At 47.9% G+C, this 18,708-nt stretch overlaps 1 protein-coding gene across 4 annotated transcripts in view; it reads right to left on the bottom strand.

Moving 5' to 3' along the window:
• The window catches only part of LOC126569570 (venom dipeptidyl peptidase 4), a 91,686-nt gene extending 84,811 nt beyond the window's left edge, over window positions 1-6,875 (bottom strand). For 2 of the 4 annotated variants that reach the window (XM_050226758.1, XM_050226759.1), the window contains exon 1: window positions 6,687-6,848. The gene's annotated coding sequence lies outside the window, so the exon portion shown is untranslated. Of the gene's footprint in view, window positions 1-5,698; window positions 5,746-6,686 lie in introns of those variants that run through there. The other 2 variants (XM_050226760.1, XM_050226761.1) reach the window with 2 other exon arrangements.
• Between the last annotated feature and the right edge of the window lie 11,833 nt (window positions 6,876-18,708).

The raw sequence follows: 18,708 nt of genomic DNA, 5'->3' as shown, positions 1-18,708 counted from the left end.
CGAAAAAAATCAATTGTCATCCGTTGTGGGATCCGTGCAGCAGAATCAATTGTAAGCTGATGAAGCGCTTGTTTATGTTGTGCGCTGTATCTATAACATCTATCAGATGTTGATGGTTACATTTAATGTTGATTAAATTGCAAAACCATTGTAAAAGCGAATCAAAAATCGAATATCGTCTCTTTCATCTCCGCGTAATTGCAGCAATGGTTCAATTGGTTTACTCTGCTTTCGAGCGCAGGTAAGCTCAGCCATTGAGCTGTCACCATACAAAACGTTCCATCCGAGCTAATTGCTTCATTATCGATGATGGAATCTCGGTGTACGCCGCTCCAATTCTGTTCACTTTTGTGCCATTGGGCAAACGTCGGTCGATCACGTTCATCGAAGGCATAATGAAATAGCATTTTTCCGATAATGTCTCGATGCTTCTAAATGGATTGATATCGATAAAACGGTGCTTTCATCTAAGGACCCGTGCGCTCGAGCTGGGACAGCAGCAGCAGCAGCAGCCCACAAACAAACGTGCAGCAATTCGAATTCATTTCTGGCGGAGATCGATAAGAAATCTCCGTATTAACGAGCAGACATTTAGCATTTTGATAGATGCTTCGAGACGGAAATGAAAAAAAACAATGTGCAGGTCGAGACCATTCGAGAAACATCTAGATGACAATAAATTAACCTTGGAAATCGCAAATGCTGTATTAATACATTTCAAGCGTCGGAGAACACCTGCGTCATTTTTGTGACAAAAATATATTAAAGCTCCTAAAGAGAAACATTGAGTTTCCACCCTAGAACCGCTCATCGCTGTCGACAGTGTTCTGCTCGTGATGAAAATGAAGCAAATCAAAATCAGCTATTCAGTTTTCGCCTTTGTGGCGGTGAAATCTGATCCCATCGCTAGCCACTAACAAGCTGAATCTCATTTACATAGCAAAACACGATGCTACTCGCATACTAATCAAATTCTCAGAGATAACCGAGGATTGGACGAGCATTTCTCGCAAAAATCTAAAATGCCAAAGTTAAATAGCTGATCTGAACTTGTACCGACAGCGTCACGCTAGCAGCAATGGTGATAGTGTGTTGTCTTTGGTGCGGTTATTTGGTCAACCGTTCGGGAATCCGGAATGTTTCGTTTCATTTGCACACCAGATTGCTGCCGGAGACCGCCCGACGATCGATGGCCATCGATCAAAAAGCAATCGCATGACAGTTGATGGGTATGGGAGTGGCGATGGTGTATGCTGCCAGCAGCATGCCCGAATAATGGGCTTCTGTTCAGCGACGACGTCGACGACGACGACGACGACGATGAAACGGACAGATAGTGGGCATGGACTGGTCACAACGCATCTCGCATCGGTTCAACACGTCGAGTGGTGGTGCGCAGGAAACCACGCTGATTTCGAATATTAATCACTTCCGATCGGGGGCGAGGTCGAAGCTGTTCAGCAGTGCGTCTGATACGAGCATCATCCACTCACCGGTGGTACGTACGGATTGCTGAAACGCGTCGAATAATCATAATGCTCGATGCTCACCATTCATGCAATGCGGAACAATCGATGGATGCTTCGTGATGGGACTGTACCACGTGTACCGATGGTCAATGTTAGCTGTCTCATTCGATGCGTTCTGTCCACGCTAATGTATTTCCAAATGATTTCTGTCCTTCATGCGCAAACAGGCCTTATAAATGTTAGAGTAGCATAATGTTTTGACATAAAAAGCACAGATGGTTTGCATTGAATATAGAATGCTTTTCTAGCTTACTTTTGCTTCTAATTGATATCTGAAACGCTGCTCAATAAACCTCAAATAAACCACCCACCAACAACAAATACTACACTCGACCCGCAATATGTCTATTTTATGTGGTTTTTAGAACCACGCAGATCGTGCTCTGCGGAGCATTAGCTGTCTATTCATATATTTCGAACCACCCACCAATAAGCCACTGCTTCCTAACTGTGCGCGAGTATACTTGACATGAACCACGAAAGTGCCTCCGGCATTGCGGTCTCATATTTTCCCCCCGGCAGCAAATTGCGATAACGATAGTCCAATCCAAGGCAATATGTGCGAGTGGGGGACACTAAACAATGGGGCAAGATTATGCCTTCGTTGGCTAGGGCGGCACCGTACGAATCCAAACCACCCGCGGCCAACGAGCCAGCTCCGAGCTGGAGCAACACCACCCGAGACCGGACATAAAAAGATGATAAAAAATCTTCCGGAAACCGAAGCTAGCCGGTTTTATAATTTTCTCGGCAAGCGAGTGATACGTTTTATTGAACAGCGAGCGAGCATTTATGCTGCCTTTCGGTGTACAGCAGGAGACCAATTTCAGGTGAAATGTGCACAACGTGGATTTTAAATTGAAGCATAGAGAAGAATAGCTGCCAGATGATGTTGGGAAAATATTCTTCTGATGCGGGTAAAAAAGCCTGAGTTCCAAGGTGCACATCGGCGATGTCTGGATTTTGGAAATACTACTCAAAACGAGCATCTAAACACAATGTATACCAACGACACATTTTCGAGCACTCGCATAAATTAAAGCCATCCCTCCCTCCCTTTGTGCCCTTCCCGGGGGCACATTCTTGCCGGCCTCGGTCTCATCTTCTCGTTAGAAATAGTTTGCTACTTTCTGTATAAAATGAAGCACATTCCGCAGTCGATGCTAGAGCTCTTCTGCACGCCGCAATGCTCGTCTGCTTGTAGAAGGCTAAGAATGGCATCCATAATGGGGCTTCACTTTTCATAATAATTTTGCAGCGAGGCAGCACGGCGCAAGTTGAACAACAGTCGAATCGAGTAAATTCTTGACAAAGTATCACGCAATGAAGGCTCACGGTTGATGCTATGTTTACGGCTCTTTGTGATTGTGGCATACATTGGCGGACTGCTTTGATGATTAAGAATGAAAAAAATTAAGTTTGTCTATCAATCATGCGTCAAAAATGTCGAAAATAAGGCGAAAAAAACCAAAAAAAATATCAAATACCATGCGCCTCCATCATCCACCATGCGTCTCCATTCGCGAGTAGCTAACATTTCATCAAACAAAAAATATTTCATCACTTAGATCGTCCGAGATGCGCATACAGATACATTTAAGATCATTTTAATGAGACAATCGTAGCGTACGTACATCAAACAGCAAATGCATAATCCAATTACATGAATATGGATGCCTACGCCGATCATCGCGTTCGGCGAATTCACTAACCATCTGAACAAGTAAACTTCTTTCCATCAATTCACCCTGAATGCTGCGTGTGGCTTGTACATCACATGAAACATTCCTTTACAATCATGTCTTCATTAAAGACCGTCCCTCAAACAACCGTTTGGTGTTCCGACGCATCGATCTACTGGGCGCCTACGCACTTGTACTTCGCTAAATGCTAAACGCACCGCACCGACTGTTTGTTCCATTCCCTTCCACTAATCTCTGACGTACTGCCAATGCTGACCGGCCGAATTTTGTAGCGAAATTCTCGGGATTGTTATAATCGTACACGGCTTATCGATTGCAGAACCATCTGGACTGGATGGTATGCTGGGCCATATAGCTCATATAGCGTAGCCCACAATCAACGTCGACGGCACGAAAATGATGAAAACATAAAACAAACGCTTCTCAACCTCCTGACAGAAAAAAATCCCACCAACCCACCACGCAAAAGGGCATTCACAAATTAGCATTTATCGATTTCGATTCGTCGTTAATTGGGTGTTCTTTACTGGCGAGCTGGGAGAGTTCAGAGAGTTCAGAGTTCGATGAGGAAAACTGTTGATTTCCTTCCGTCTGGTCCAGGAGGCATGTGGTGGCGGTGATTTGCAGCGTGGCAACGGAAGAAACGCCGTGGTTCAAGGTGAACAGCAGCAGCAACACACAGAAGTCATGGCCGGCTGCCAGGGGGCCGTTCGTCGACTGTTATAAATATGAATCACGTCACAATCGAGCGTCTAGAGCGGTCCACCACGCCGCTTACGGTTCAATCGATCGTGGCAACCGTTCCAGGAAGGGCAAAACATTCCAAACTCTCACCTGAGCTTTGGCTATAGCCGTTAACCATTACCTTCACACAGGACCACGCCGTGGACCAACAACTGCGCGTCAACTGAGCGGAAAAGCTTAGACCGAATACTTGCGAATCACGTATTTTTCTTTTATGCCTCACAAGTGATATAACTTATTAGCGAAAGTGCCTCGCGGGGTTCCATTTGCATGAAATAGGCCACCGTTCAAGCCGGAACCTTCCGGAAATTTCGAAAAAAAATGGAATTAGAATCTCATTTGCGGTGTCAAAAGCAATCCACGCATTTGCTTCCTCTTTCTTTCTTCCTTCCTTTCTTTTTCGCTCTTTTTTCTCTCTCTCTCTCTCTCTCTCTCTCTCTCTCTCTCTCTCTCTCTCTCTCTCTCTTTCTCCCTATTACTATTATCAAGCTTCCGTATCAAAGCCCCTTAGATTTACCTTTATCAATAGGCAAACCATTTCATGTTTTTCTTCGGGCACAACTGAGACCGCTATTCGCAACATGAAACGGCCCAGCAACAACAACGACATCACCATGAAAACCAAGTCAGCTGGTCATTGGCTTGCAAACGAGATTGCTTATCAGATTTGAGCGGGACCCACCGCCTAGCATGGTGCCCCCCACGAATACCACGATATGTAGATGCCAAGAGTTTTCATTCTCCTCAGCACTTGGCATTTGCATAGATATGCAAAGGCCTACGTTTTGTCATGCCCTCCCCGCAACTCATCAGCTTTGCTCCCGGAATGGGCTCCCCCTGGGGGGGGGGGGGGGGGGGGGGGGCACCCTAGGACACCAAACCGAACGGAAGGACCTCCTGGCGAGTGTCCGGAGCACGTTTCACGCTGTGATTGAATTGAAATGGTCCGAATTCCGGTGACAACGTCAACCACGGATGATGTTGCGCTGTGAAGCTGAGGAACCGTCACGACAACCGCCATCCGCCATCCTGGATTGACCGGATATGCCCTCCATGAAGCATCTCATCTTGTCGAGCGACCAGCAATTAAGATAACTGCGGGAAACTTCCCACCCTGACTCTCCCTCTTTTTTTCTTCTTCTTCTTCTTATTATTCTCCTTCTTCTTCTTGCAGGTGAAAATGCCTTACCTTTCTTTGGTGCGACCTTGGTGGCTTCGCTTCATCATCACTCAACACAAACGGTGCTGGCGGAAAATGTTGTGCAATTTTCACCGGTCGGTCGGTTGGTCGGTCAGCCGGAGGCCATTGCCACAGCCGGGCATCGCGGGCATCGCGCAACAATAGAAACCTTTGCCCACGCCAAGTGGACCAATCACGCGGACCATTTTCCAACGGAACAGAACCACGGTCCACCGCACACAAACGCAGCGCGAGCGATGATTGTTGTACCGGTCCGAAGAGGCTAACTGTGTTTGTTCACGTTCGTGTTGCTGCTGCTGTTGCTGTTGCTATTGCTGCTGGGATCCATTTCCACCGCAAAAGCATAACAGGCAGGGAAAGCAACATGAATTTTACCCACCCACCCTCTAACCCAAAGGGAAGGTAACCCTCCGGCGACGGCTTAATTGAATAACCTCGTGTTGGGTCGAACTGAGGTGGAAATGGTATCCAACCCCGGTCCTTTTCACCCTCTTCCACCCTCATTTCACACACTCACGCACTTTGATTACATCCCATCCGGGGTGATAAGGGTTTTTTGGCCACCCACAGTGTGTGCGCACGCGGTTGTCTCTGGTCGTCTGATCAAAAAAAAAAAAGGTGAAAATGAGCGAACAACATAGTCACTGGCACTCGATGCGCACATACAGCCAGTCCCACATACACGCACCACACATACGCTCAGTCGTTCATCGTTTGTTGCCTTCTCTGACAGCCGGACCGGGACGAGATGATGCTCAGTGTTTTGTTTACTTTTGTGGAAATTGAACCGACAGCCTGGACCACAGCGATGCCTGGCCGGCCTTAACGCTCTATGCTTGCGTCACAACATCATGGCGGCCGGGTACCGTGCCGTCCATGGTATGTTTGTACTGGAATCCCCAAAACAATATCCATCCAGCGCACCAACGATTAACGAGGACCGGCCACCGACGACAGCTAATCTCATCACTCGCCACTAGCGCGTTCGCTATTATGTTGCCCTCGCACTCCCTCCGGGTGGGGGGCAGACTGGACGTCCTAACACTCACACGAGCGCACCACGAACACCTCGATTCAATTCCTTATCATCAACTCGCTTGCTCACGAATACACGCTCACGAACGCACACGGGACTGGTGGTACGATAGTCTGCCAAACAACGTGCCGACGACAACGGCTACTAGATACACTGACAGCTGATTAGAATGCTGAGAGAGCTCGAAGAGTGTGCGAGAGACTGTCGTTGTGAATCGTGAGAGAGCGAAAGGTCCTGTAGGACGAGGGAGAGGTAATACGCGGAGCAGCATGGACGTTGAAACGGTTCGGTACCGTATTGTGGACATTCCCTGGATGTCAAAGGCATCTAAATCCTTTCCAGCCTCAACGTTTGTCGACAGTTGGCCCGAAAACCTTACAGGACTTCTCTCACAGAGCCACGTGCACCAAAACCAAGCTTTGGTCAACTGATTACTTATTCACGAGACACACCAGCTTTTTGCAACAGCTCACCTTCACTTATGCTTTGTATGTGAACTGTCACAGTGACAGTCACCGTGTTCCGGCCTCACTCCGGTCACCAGAACCCCTAAAGACCTCACAGTACCGCTGCTGGTTGGACGAGCAAAAGGAGAAGAACCAGATGTCCGCTCGCACGACGGCTCGATGGGGATTCGTGGTTTGCGATCCGCTCGCTCGCACGGTCACAGAGAAACTGACCCAAGGCGTTCCGATGCGATGCGCTGCAACCGTTCGCGTTCGCGTTCGAGAGGGCTCACGGGACTAGGATGCGTCCGCCGTCCGGTCGGATCGGTGAGCACAAAAACCGAGCTACCGCCAGGCGACTGCTCCGTGCTCCTCCAGATTCTGCTCATGTGATGCGTGGCTCCTCCACCACCGTAGTTCGGATAATCTTCCTTCTTCCGCTTCCACCCCCGTGGCAAGAATGCGATTTGAAATGATGCTCTCGCAACTACTCCCCGCTACTGTTCTCTAACAAACAGTTGTTTGGGGGAACTGTTGCAAAAAAATTGATAAATTACTTATTAGCTTTCCTAAAGCTCAGTGTATTTTATGTAAAAAAAAAAGCATGCAGTGCTCCGTTCAGTTGTTGAACTCACACTTGAATATGGAAGCAGCATATAGTGCCAGCCAGCCAACTAACAATGCGAAATGTTTCCGATTTTCAAATATTTGCTCTGCTGAGTATCCTAACTCAATCTCGGGAGCACCATATCCTCGAGCTACCGCGTCCTGGGAATGCTCCTCCATCCCTGGACCCTGCACCAGCACCACCACCATCAGGACTAGGGCTCTGGACTAGGGCGGACATGCGCACGGCAACGAGAGCCATCCGAACACGGTCACGATCGTCCAGAAAGCAACGTGTTCGGCGCGAAATGGAAAACTCTCTTTGCACTCTCACTCTCGCTCTGGGAAAAGCTTGCTCTCTCTCTCTCTTGGTGGCCACCTGATATCCTGGCATAACTTTTTGGGGAGCCGGGCACACCAATACACCATTGGCCGTGAGGGGAAAATGGAACAACACTCGATGGAAATACCAACACCAGCGAACAGACATTGAGCGCGAGTCTTCAGTACTCCCCGCTGCTCGTCCTTATAGCCGTTGATCTTGCTCGATTCGAGCGACGTGACGAGGTAAAGGTACCTGTTGGGGCATTTTTTTTGTTGTGTTTTGTTTTTTTTTGTTTTTCTTTTGTACGTTTTGGTTTTTTTTTTGGGAGATTTCTCTTTTCACACCAAACCAATGCCCTCAGGTAGTATGGCTCGTTGCTTGGCCACTCTCGTCGCGAATGGCTAGACAGTCGTTTCAGCGCGTTTGTACCAAGAGATGCTGGCATGTTGAGGGGCAGGTGCCAGGATGTCAGGAACGGAAGGATACGGTGGCGGATGACGGTGGAAGTTCCGCGACATCAAGGAAAGCCGACAAGCTCGCCCATCGCAACCCGTTACAGATGCTTGACTTCCAGCGGCAGCACAATCAACGATGGTAGTCGGTTCAGTTCTGCACCGCGAGTAAGGGCCAAGTATATTTTCCACATTTTTGAACCACCAACCTTGTGGCAAACGAACCAACGGAGGTTGAGTGAAAGAATGAGAGAAAGAAAGTTCTCCGGTGGCTTCAAACGCTCATAACTCGAAACTAGGGCCACTGACTGGCAACTCCAGTGACCACTTGAACACGACCTAGAACTTATTCACGGTGGTGCTTTGTTGCCTGGAAGGCGAATATTGAAATCTACCCAAACATAGTATGCGTTAACTGCTAGACGTAGTTGAGTATCGTAAAGTATCCAACAATGAACGAAAATCTTGTTCCTGTATGCCAAGCTCTTAATTTTCAATTTGAAAAGCTATTTTCCGGGTTTTTTTCGCAGTTACCAGTCCGTTTTCCTATATCCTCTTAATTGACGGTCTGCTGAATACCTTAATAAAGAGAAACACGTGCTCGCTGCTACAGCTAATGAACTCAGTCGCGATTCATTTCCCTTTTTGGCGCAACATTCAATTACTCATTCAACGAGCTGAACGAGTGGAGTGTTGATTTCGAGTCCTTTCGAGCCACGCCATCGTGCCAATCAGCGCTGTGGCTGTGGCCGGTGGAATGTTCAATTAGTTACTCCACGTTTCGTGTGCTCTGCAGCTCTCTGCAGTGTAATCCATTCCACGCACAGATCCGCGGTTAATTGGCGCATCGATGATCCCCGCAATTGGCGGCTTTTCACGAATACACAGGGAAAACCGAAACAAGCAACAAAAAAAAACCACCAGCTTCCAATTGCTCAACAACCATAACGCTACTTGAAGAGCAGAGACGGGTGCTGTTGCTACAATGACTCCATCCGACAGTTCCGTTGATCACCGCAAAAGCCAAACCGGTCATGGTTAAGAGTGCGATAGCTTTGAACACCAATGAATACGATCAGAGAGCGATGGTTTACTTGCGTAGGCCACCGGTTTCGATGCAGCGTAGCGATGGTGGCTGGAACGGTGAACGATGCAAATCGCTGCATAAATTTGCATTCAATGATGAATGGCCCAGCTCCTGGGGTTTGCTCGTCGACTTCGAGTCCGCGCGCACGCTCTCACTCTCTCTCACTCTCTATCTCTCTCTCTAAGCACATCTTCAACGATGCCCTATCTCCACCCAGACCGGTGCAAAGTGAAACGGAAGCTGGAAATAAATTGCCTTTCGCGCGCTCGGCTCGGTTGGACAGGTAGCATCTTGAGAGACTGTGTGCGCCCTGGACGGCAAAGTCCTTTCCTCATCCTGCTCCTCGCAGGGTTGTTCATGCGGGAAAAGGGTTTTCCAGAATCGGTGTCGCATCGGTAAGCGGACAATGAATGCCGAGGCTTCCGGCTTGTCGAAGACAGATGCTCCTTCAGGACCTCTGATCGTTGAATGGAAAAGCGAAATCTCCAGTGGATGGTCACTTTCCCCAACGTCTGTCTCTCTCTCTCTCTCTCTCTCTCTCTCTCTCTCTCTCTCTCTCTATTTGTGCTTTATCAGTACACTTTGGTGTCAGGTTAGGTCAACTTAGCACCTGAAAGGTTTTCATTTTTGCTCTTCGCTTATCTTATTCGAGATCAATTTAAAAAAGTTTAAGAAGAAAATAAAGCAATGTAACAGGGAGTGAAAATATGTCCTTATTCTTTAAATGTGTCCACATTCTTCAAAGTTTAAATAAGAAAAACTGAATATCTTTCCATTCAATTATTATTTAAATCACAAAGTAGCACACTTCACAGAGTTTCTGTAGCTTCTTTAACACAAACAACGCTGGTGCTACAAGATAACAAAGGATCATTCTTGCCCTCACTGCAAAGCATCTGACGTATTCTGTACTCATTTCTCGCTTTGACCGAATGCTTGCGAAACACAAAACGCACAAAGTTTCAAACGCCCAAAACCCTCATTCCCTCACGTACACACTTTAGACTCGATTCCCGTAAAAGGCTCAGCAACTTTAAGGAATCACCTTTTAGTGGGTTCGTCTAGCACGCAATAATAACTACCGGCTGGACTAGAATCTCCAGGCCACACCCCGGCGGCTAACCGGAACGATCATCCAACGATGATGGATCAGAGGATGGAACCGCGTTAGGCCACTAGACAAAACCGACGCGTCCCAGTTTTCCATTTCATTTGCATTCATTTTCACCCGAGACACCGCATCATAAATGTGTGCTATACGTGCGTGAATTTACATTAAATCCCGAATGTGTCCGCAAACCCGACCGGACAGACGGGCAACGGCCGCAAAACACCTTTCCCTTGGGACAGCGTGCCCTGGGTGCGTGTGGCAACCCCGTGTGTTCAAACGGAAAAGCGGGGAAATTATAGGATATGGACGAGCGCGAGCTTTAACTATAGCATAAGGTTTAGCGCACAGGGGACGGAATTAATGTTGTGGAAAGCACCTCAATAACATGGCTTCGGGACCGCACCCGTTGATTACTTTCATTCCAGTCCTGATATCGCAGGCTCTCAACAGGATGTGCAGCTCACAACAACACAAGAACTCCTGCGTAGAAAAGGACAAAAAGTGTGCTTCACGTACTTCAAGGAAGCAAAAATTATAAAATGACTGATTGAACGACGAGGGAGGGAGTTGCTCGTAATGATACCATAATTTTCCCATTTGCCCACATTGTACGCTCTATCTTCTCAAGAACTCTTCTCGAAATGCGCTCCACGACCAGGCAGGTCTCCCCTTCCCTCCGGGCTACACTGCCTGATAGCGAAAGCGGAACGATAAAACGGGCAATCGGGCTTTCGCTCACGTTCGCATCCCTGTATTCCGCTTTTATGGTGCGGAACCGGAGCGGGAGGTGTAGCAGATGAGTGACCCTGATGAGTATCGCGTTTTTTTGTTACTGATGAAAGCTTTTTTTATTGCTTTCTTATGATCGTTTATGTAAATTTGCATCCTTAGGGTTAGTGATTTTTAATATGATTGCGGCGCAGCGATGGTAATGATGCTTATGTTTTCGCTTCGTGTGCGACCCGCTGCTGGGGATCAATCGCTCGCTTTCCATCCCTTTTTTAGGGCGATAAATTAAATACATTTTCGCGTCGTGTTTTCTATCGCCACTTTTTGCGATTTGCAAAAGATAAGACCAAAATAAATAAACCAAAAGAGAGTCTGAAGCACGGGAAATGTAAGCGAAAGTTGGATTAAAACGTTGCATCCTGTGTAGGGAAGTTCCATGCCCCGTGGTCCTTCAAGAGCGTGGCGACAATTTGGACATTTTGCATTCACAAATCCCCGAGGTCGGATCCATGTATCCGGCGTGCGAAAAGCTGCCTGTTATCAACAACGCCAATGTAAATTTGTTGCTTAATTTTCACATCATCGTCAACTTTTCGCTTCACTCTCTCACTCTCTCGCTCTGCAAACACTGAACAGTTACGGTCACGCTTACATCAAAGCCACAGCTTGAGGCGAAAGGGCACAAGAGGTAGGGAAGGGATGTATGTGCGCAGAAAAACGAAAGAGGAAACAACATGAACAGTCGTGATCGCTACAGCGATACCGGAAACTCCGAACATCACCGGACGTGTCCTGAACGCAGTGTCAGGCGGTCTCGCCCCTTGCAACTCGATCCATTCACACCACGAAACCTCGGCAGCGAAGCAAAGAGTGACTATGTAAACCGCATCCGGTGGATTGCATGCTGGCGGTCCGTCCGCCCCACCCCACCAAAAACCGAAGCTCACACACCAACCTGCCAGGTATGTGTTGGCAACTTAATACAACAACTGAGTTTTTTCCCAAAGCTTTACGACACTTCCGGTTTGTGCAGAGTGCGCGGTGCAGCTTTGATGTGCTGCTGCAACATCTCCTCTTCCCGTTTTTTTTGACACCCAGAGAGTTATTGAATTTCGGATCAATCGCTTGATGAAACCGGTGGAAACTGGTGGAAAATATTTGACTTCCGATCGAGTGGCTCTCGGTTGGTGGGAAAAACTAGTTCATTGAAATCCATCAGATGACTAACAGACCAATAGTTTCCCGTTAGAACGTAAGCATGGCAGGCGCCGATGCAAATGTTGATTTTGCCAATGTTCCTCTGCAAAATTTCGATCGATAGCCTTGGTCGATGTTCTCCATTCAAAGTCACACAAAGGAACTTTTCCAAAAGAGAAAGTTGAAAGTTTTGATTGCATGTAGTTGAGAGGGAATACTTTGGAAGGAAACTCTGCAACGAGCTGGCATCGACCTACAACTTGAATACGAGTGAAATCTCAATTCAATAAAGATATTTATCTTTCCAGAGCACAATTTCGCATTCGATCGCTGAAACAGTAACTGAAACGATGGTTATTCAAAGGAGTACCCCAGTGTCTTCCATCAGTCCGCTTACTCCTGAATCGATTCAAATTTACTCATCAGCACGTTCGAAATCAAACATATTTTCCTCCAGTTTTCCCGCATAAAAAACAGAAGAAACATCACGCCCTTCCTTGGAACAACGAATAAATGTTACATTCCAAACAGGATGCTCACATGGTTCCCTGGTGCGTCGAATGCAGACACACGGTAGTCGCGTGCTGGTTAATCGAAAAAGGGAAAAGCAATATTCATCCTTGTCCCAAAAAAAACCGGTTGGTTTGAATGGCAGCACGTGAGAGCACCAAGTGATGCCCTGGACGGAGACCAGCCCGTTTGGCAGCAAATCGATCCTGGCAATCCGTCCAATCGATCGTGTTCGGGGACACATCAATCCTCGTCCTCGTACGTGGCGCATCGCTTCCCACGATGAAAATTGCGTTAATGTATAATTCACGTGTAGCGAGTCCCGATACATGCCCGATGATGATGTCCTTGCTGCTGTTGCTGCTGCTGTGGAGGCGACGAATCCTTTCGTACGACCACAGTGGGTTCCAGAGAGAGACGAGAGACAGGATGTGGTTACGGTGCGGTGCAAGTCGTTCGTCTGTTGTGGCCGGTGAGGGACCTCTGTGTGCAATGACCAAGTGTCGAGTGGCGGTCGTAGCACTGCTGTTGCTGCTGCTACTGCTGCCCAGGTGGCACGTTTCATCGCACGAGTTGAACGAATGACCATCAACCATCCAACCATCATCAAGCGGAGGTGCTGCTGGCCCCAACCAACGACCATCACGATAAACTGTCGAGCTCTGCCAGACCCCAGTTTAGTGAGTAGGTGCAAACGACTTCAGAACAGCTTTAACGTGGCACCGCTATTCCTCACCGGACGACGAGCTCAAGAACATCTGCCCGGTACCGACGTGATTGATCATTCAATGATTCGTACCACCATTTTGGGAGGTTGCTTTGCAAAAATTCCTCCTAAACGTATCAAACATAAAATACGAAACCGAATGTTTTGCACGGAATGCTCTGTTTAACAGCCGATGAAATGATGCAAACGTCGAACGCTGCTGCTCATCGAGCATTTCAACGCAACTTCACCAAATTCGACACCGTAATCGATTAATCTTCTAGCGTGCGATGTATCGAGGCCCTGCTTTGCTGGCCCCAAAATATCAATCTACTCCTCTGTGCCAAAAACATCATTTATTTAAAACACAATCACGTGCTGATGCATTCCATTCAACCGGAAACCAAGTTTCCGGGTGATTGATGAGCCGATAAATGCCCGATAATACCATTTGCGTACCGCACCGTGCAACCGAAATCGACTCTCTGGTCGCTAATGCACGTACCACACGGGTTAATTGACCACTCGCTGGGTCACGCCCTTTTGGCTTGCTGCAAAAATTAATTAACAACTTCTAATCACAATGAACATCGTCGAGCATTGGCGCACTCGCAGCTTGCGGAACGTAGCGTATCATCTGCATATGCCGGGCGCGTTCCCAATTATCGCCGAAAACCGTGATCGACCGCTGGCCGATAATTGTGCGGTTGCATCCTCTGCTCCTGCTCCGAGAGAGGACGCTCATTTCAATAACCCGATTGTTGGCTTCTCTAATTAAAGTCAAAATCTGTTCGCACCACCGACAGCGATCGAAGCGACCGAACAGTACGAACAATGCTATGGGAACTCATACGGCGTATGCAAGGCGTATGTTGGGTGATAAGAGCATTACAATGTTTTTCCCATCCCATCCCTTTTCCGCTTTTCCCAGGCATGTCGCTAGTCCCAGGCAAAGCCCCATACACCAGTGCAGAGCGTCGAGCAGCAAGTGACTTGGGTCCGTTCTCTTCAGATAACCATCTTCAATCCAATTACGATCTCCGCTGCTTCTTGGCTCGGTTTACAGTTTTGCCTTCGGATGCCATCGCGTGTGGCCATTGCAGCGAAAAGGAGAGAAATTCTAGAAAGCATGCACAGTGTTGTGCTGACCGCGAAATGGATCCCGCGGCCGGAGGGCAGAATCAAAAATCCGTTCGAAAATGACGATGGTTTTTTGGGGGAGGAGGATAACAGATTTTCCGGCAATCCGGTGGTTGCATCGACATGAAACCGCATGCGATACATGCCGAAAAGCACTCCAGATGGGTTGGGTTTTTTTGCGTCCCCGAGATCTTCTTGTCTGTTGGCCATCCATCAAACTGGTGCAGGCTGCTTGTCGATTCGACGATTTGACGATGCTTTCCGGGCACATCACATCACTCACGGGTGGTTTCGGACTAAATGGGTCCGCTAGCCCTTCGAGGAGTGCTTTCAGATGCCTCACAGCCATGCCAGGGGCCCTGACGAGTTCCAAAATGAAGGAGAATCCTTTTAATCCTTCAGTCTACTTTTAACAAAAGGGCTCGGTGGCGTGGTCGTCTAGTGCTTTTACACGAAAGAAATGAAGAACCCAAAGAGGGCACCATTACATCAAAATGTCCGGTTCGAATGCCAAGAGAGCGGATACCAAAGGACCAGATGCATCGCAACCGGCTTCAACATGAAATGAAGGCCCGGCATGCGAACTTGACGAGACGAGAATGGCATCCACGAAGCGGCGCTGCTGCTGCTGCTTCACGGCCAAGATTGCCGGAAAATTAAAATGCGATCTTGACGCGCTTCGTGCGAACAAATGGGGACCAGAGTGTCGTTTCATTTTGTTTATTTTTTTTCTCTCCATTCCATCTCACTCTCCAAACCAGATACCTAACCACAATTCGCAATTTTCCGCTTCTGGTCATTCGGCCTTTGTTTTCCGTGGTTCCGGTGTACCAGCGTTTGTTTTTGTGGTTTTTCATCAGATTTTTAATTTCATTTCTAGCATTATTTGAATAGAAACTACGGAATCAAAATGCTGCATAAAGTCTGTTAGTGGAATCCAGATCTATTTAACGTACTTCTTTCTAAAAACACTGTTAGACTACGAACAAAGCATTTTTTCCGTTTTGCTGCACTCTTAAACATTCTGCTCACAACACGGACCTCTTTAAACGCAAAAAAAACGCTTTCCTGGTCCACAACGTAACTCTTTCACCCACGAACGTCGAACTTTCCAGAAATCTGTTGAACTGAAATCTGTCGAAACATGGGAAACGAAACTGCTGCTGCCGTTTTAAGTGTATCCTCGTACGCTGGATAACGCTGACGGACTACGGGCACTGTTCGTCCCGCGATCCCCGACCGACCGAGCCAGAAAATAATTAGCAACTCTCATTACAAGCCAATGGCACCGCCTTCGAAACATTTCCTTAATCTCCTTCCATTTCGTTCGGTTCGCTCGCACGCCGGGGCTCACGTTTCGGGTTCGCTTCCCAAAAAAAAGGATGGCAAGCAAGCAGAGAGCAACAGCAGCAGCAGCATTGTGTTGGCAGCGAGGTTTTTCATTTCGATCTCATCTTCAGGAATGTGTTTCGCCACGTTCGCGCCCCCCCCCCCCCCCCCCCCCCCCGGGAAAATGACTTTTTTGCATTCCAATCCCGCAGCACTCTCTCGCCCGCGTTCCATTCCTTGCCAAACAAAAGGACTTTTACCGTTTGGCGTAGTGGCGAGCATTAAAGTTCAATTTCTCACTTGCCCTTCGTGTGCCCGCCAACAGCCCAGCCCGGGTGATCGTGAACTTTCGCTTTCCCGATGCGGGTAAATATTTAATATCCTTTCGAGTGGCCCAGCAGCAGCAACAGAAGCATCGTGGTGTGATAGTGAAGCTCGCCTTGATCTTAGCGCGGCTGACACCTTCGGCGGTGGTTGTGGTGCATTTTGTTTCCGTTCACGGTCGTTTCTGCTTCCGAACGACGCCTGCGGTTCGAGTTGCTTTAGGAGAGTGGCTTTATGCTTTTGCACTGCGTTTATTACTCGACAACGGTGGCCTGGTGTGCCGTCGCTTGTTCACAGCTTGACAGCGTGACCAAATATTGGCATCCTACTGTTTGTTGGTTGGTTGGTGGGAGGGAGGGGATGATGGTGGACCAACCGGAATAGAAAATTGTACAATAAACACGGGACCATTTCCCCTGGTGAGCGAGATTCGAGAGGATGTTCCGGCACAAGCGAGACACGGGTTCTCCGAACCGGATTAAATTGTAGTTCACCACGGGTGAGCTCGCTGTGTTCGTACTTTCTGCTTTTATCCGCTTCCTCCGAGCAAATACTTTGAACTTTACGACTTTTATTTGAGTTTTACATTGCAGCCAGCTACAGTGCGCGTCGTGTTTGAGCTTCGAGTGTCTCGTGTCTTAATTTTTCAGGATAGCGTTTGTTCTAAAGCTGGTTTCATGATATTGACATTTTGAGGCAACCACTTTTGCTTCGCCGGTAATGAAACCAAATATGTTAAGTAGCCCTTACCACGAATGTCAAGTTTGTAAATTAGGCTGATGGCTTACTCGCTGTCGAGCGGACGGAAATAAATCCACGCAGCATCCATCTTCCATTAAAAGCGCCACGCAGAAGATGAAACCCATCAATCAAACTATCAACCACGCTTCTATGCTCAGCAACCGCCACAAGTTACTAACCACGACGGACCACGATGATGGAACCTTCGCTTTGCCTCGCACCGCGTCGTAATGACAAACTTTCCGGCGGTCACGCAGACTAATTGTGTAAATAAGAACAATTCCCGGAGGATAATGTTTCATCCCATCTGAGCCATTATGGCGTTTTGCATTAAATTATTTTGTATTAAAGAAATTTATTTCATCGCTGTAACTCATCTCTCTTTCTCTCACATCACATCGCATCGGGGTGCGTAAGGCATAAAATTAAACCACCGAGATCACCGTGAGGGTCGCTATCAAATTTACGTGCCCCAAGGTCATATCGTTTGATTCTATTAGATCCACCGCCATCCGGGCCCGCCGGACAGTGAATCGTCGAGCCAACAGCGCGCGAGAGTGCGAACGGGAAAATTCGACCAAACGAGCTGTGTCGAAGAAGTGACCAGAACTGCAGAGCATTCGCGTGGCATTCGCGCAAGCATCACCATTAGGAGCAGCGCACGGCATTAGCATTACGTCTATCATCTGCTAAACGATGCCATAATCAGCATAAACATTAACCCTCGGTCTCGAGAGAAGAACCATTCGCACGCACTGCTGTTGCTGCTGCTGGTGGTGACCAGCGCACAGAAAGACGGAAATCGGCAATCGGCCACCGACAAATGCCCTCGGCATTGCGTAGCATCTTTGAACGAAGGACACCGACCAGCGGGGGAGCTCCACCTTCCAAGGACGACTCCTCCGGTATCGGTGCCGATTGGTGCGAAAGGCGCGATGAGACAAGGAAAAAGGTAGGGAGGAATTCCACGCCGAAATCAAGCCCGCGTGCCCGTGTATGTAATATGAATTTCATGAAGTCAAACGAACCATTTCATGAGAAATATGCTAAGCCTCTGCACAGGGTCAGAAGAGGGAGGGGTTCTCGTCTCGCCGACCTCCTGTTACGCAAATATTTGCGATCCACCGCTGCGCCGATTGCTGTTCTGGTGCTGTTCCACTTCCAATCAGAGCCCGACTGCTCGACAAAGAGCATAATGTTTCCAAAATGCTGTTTTGTCTGCCTTTCATTGCTTCGTCGAACGGTTATCTCCGGTCCGGGTGCGGCCCATACCGCATCCCGCGACTTCAATATTCAAATAATGACCCACCAGTGCCGTCGCCACCAGTTTTCGGTTTCCCGGTTTGATTCACTTCAATTCAGGCTCGCTGATCCACCATTTAATGTCACTGTGCCCTGTGACCTACTTGTTCGGGAGCGTAGATTTGAGGAATGACGGCAGTCACTGGCCATGAACTGCCTGCCAACGCGTAATGATGATTTTATTACGCGAGTTAAAAATCTGCTTCCAGGGAAACGTTCGCTAGAGATACGCGATGATTGAATTTCGAATTCAAAGAATACACTTTGCACGTTTGCCTTCCCATCTGCACTGTTCGAACGAGTAATGCAGAAGCGATGCATCACTCGTGAGGCTTGAATTACTCATCATTACTGCGCAGTGCAATGGTCGTGTGGAACATTTTTTAGATATTAGAATCTTCTTTTAAACGCGTTCTGCTCTCTGGCGGGGTGGAGGATTTTAAATCTTCATGAAAGTCCCATCCAAAACCACCTATTCCTTTTATTTCGT

This window comes from Anopheles aquasalis, chromosome 2 (assembly GCF_943734665.1).
Source record: "Anopheles aquasalis chromosome 2, idAnoAquaMG_Q_19, whole genome shotgun sequence".
Lineage (NCBI taxonomy): Eukaryota > Metazoa > Arthropoda > Insecta > Diptera > Culicidae > Anopheles > Anopheles aquasalis.
This window is presented reverse-complemented; position numbering and strand designations above follow the sequence as displayed.